Source organism: Haplochromis burtoni, unplaced genomic scaffold (assembly GCF_018398535.1).
Source record: "Haplochromis burtoni strain Fernald_Lab_line unplaced genomic scaffold, NCSU_Asbu1 Contig_1094, whole genome shotgun sequence".
NCBI lineage: Eukaryota > Metazoa > Chordata > Actinopteri > Cichliformes > Cichlidae > Haplochromis > Haplochromis burtoni.
Genome location: NW_024583455.1, coordinates 10,386 through 12,810, shown reverse-complemented (window position 1 = coordinate 12,810; position 2,425 = coordinate 10,386).

Below are 2,425 nucleotides of genomic sequence, written 5' to 3'. Positions count from 1 at the left end.
TCCCATTAAACCTAAAAGAGATCTTCAATGATTCTGATGGCATCCTTTCTCATCCCTTCATCACCCTTGTCTATGTCTCCTCCTGACGAATCTTTATTAGGTCCCATTTCTCCTCCCATGGAAATATGAATGCCAAAATTAGGTAACACTTTGAAGAGGCGCTGATCTGTGTCATCTATCAATTTCATTATTGATGGATTTGATTCTTTGCTACAAAAAACTTCTGTCAATTAGGCTTTATTTAAATTAATTCAAAGTTTTTACCTTCATAATAAACAAACAAACAGACTTCAAACTTTAAAAATTTGTGAATAAATCAGATATATTTTGCTCTTTTTGAGAGATCTTCCCAGAGACTTACTCCCATTTATTTTGGTGTTGCACCTTCAAACAGGAGGAAAGGGATGCCGATAAAGGCTAAGTCATACAGTATGAAGTAATTTTACTTAATTTATTTTTTAATTAAACAGTTTTGGGGGATTAAATCAACTCAGTTGAAAAGGCAGGGGTCAGCTTATCTCTTCCTTTGCACATTTGTGCAGCACAGTGCAGAGTTTAGCAGCACAATGTGTCAGAGGTCAGACCTGCTATTGTTGCTACGACCTGGATCCACACCACTTTAGACTCCTCCATCATGGTCTCTGGGGTTGTGGATGAACATCAGTTTGGTCACCAGAGGTTGCTGTTTTAGATATGATGCTACATATTAATGTTCATGTAAGTGATGCATTAACAGCAATATTTTTTCAGTCTTCATATTTTACCCTCTGCTTTCATTATTATTTAATTAATTTTTTTCAAAGTATATTTAATAAAGTCAGACCAGCTATAACAAGTACAATTGGCTTCATGGCCTTTGTTATCTCACATCTCTGGTGTTGTATCTGTTTAGGAGCTCTTAGTAACTGTATAATAACTTACAAAGAGTTTCCCTTGCTGTTACAACAACAGGCCTCCATTACTTTACATCTGCCCTTATTACTGTACAAGTTCACTCATTCAGCCAACTATTACTGCCATCTTCTGGTGAAAAAGAATATCGCTCTACGATGACATCAGGTAAGAGAAAATGGGTTTTGCATCAGTGACACAACATTGCCTTTGCAACAAAATTCAGAAAGAAATAGGGGGGATTACAGTCACAGTAAAACTCCTTCAGTGAAAACTCAGAAATTTATTTTATTGTTAAACTTAATATTAATAAACTTTTTATTAAGTTAAGTTATCAAGTTAATGAATTATTAAATTATTAAACTTAAACAATTTAGCAATTTACAATATGTAAACTAAACAATTGGGCAGCCTTCTCTTCAAAGAAGAGAACTTTTATTTAAAAAATCTAAACTTATATTAAAATATTCAGGGCACCACAAGCCATTTACTCAGATTCATGCGTGAGCAGCATTTTATTGGTAAGTCTGGTTCATGTTGTTCAACCACTGGCCAAAATAATGGAGTCACAACGTAGAAGATATTCTTTCAGCTTCTTTACTTTGCAAATTAAACAAAGACATGAAACCAAATTGTTTTTGTTGAATAGCTAAATGGTCTGCTTTCAAATTGTTTACATTAATAATAATAATGAAAGCAGAGGATAAAATATGAGACCATTAAAAAAAAAAAAATCACAATTATGACTTTATTGTACATTCTCTGGCTTTTGTGTGCCCTTTATATGAACAGTTTGAAACATGGACTTCATCAGCAGCTGACATTTGACTTATTTCTGCTCAGGTACTTATAAACACAAGCACAGCTAAAGCAACACAGTGAGCAATGTTGCTTTTAACAATAATAGCTTTCGGTTAAAACAATGCATGAAAACAAAGTTCACTTTAAGAGTTTGAAAATCTCTAAATAAAACTTTAAAAACCGTTTGGAAATAATCGCTCCTGCTGCAGCTGCAGTGGACAGGTTGCCAGTCTGAAGTAAAGGCATAAAAATAATTAATGGGACATCAGCATAATTCAAGACTTTGTGGAAACATTCATAAAGAAGTTAGAAACGCTTCCTGTTAAAGGTGAGTGATGTAAAAGATACCTACTTATATCCTTCTTCAGATTACAGTGCTTCACATTTTATCTGAACAGCATGCGTCGGGTGTGTTAGAAGATCAAAGATTTCCCAAATTATGTAAAAAGGGTGGATATTAAAGTTTTGTTTAAGTCCTTATCACATTTTTAGACTAGTCCAAGCTGAAGAAAGGGGAAGAAAATACACTAGGTCAAGTTCACCAATTACCAAAACAGCAGTGAAAACACTCGGAAGTAGAGTCAAGAAACCTTTCCCAGAAGCACATAGGCAGAGTATGTTATTTATGATTCATTGGGCAATGCTAGGTAATATGCTGAGCTAAACTAAGCAAACAAGGTTCTGCTCCAGCTTTCTGTTTAGGTTTTACCAGAATGACAATTCAATTCTAAAG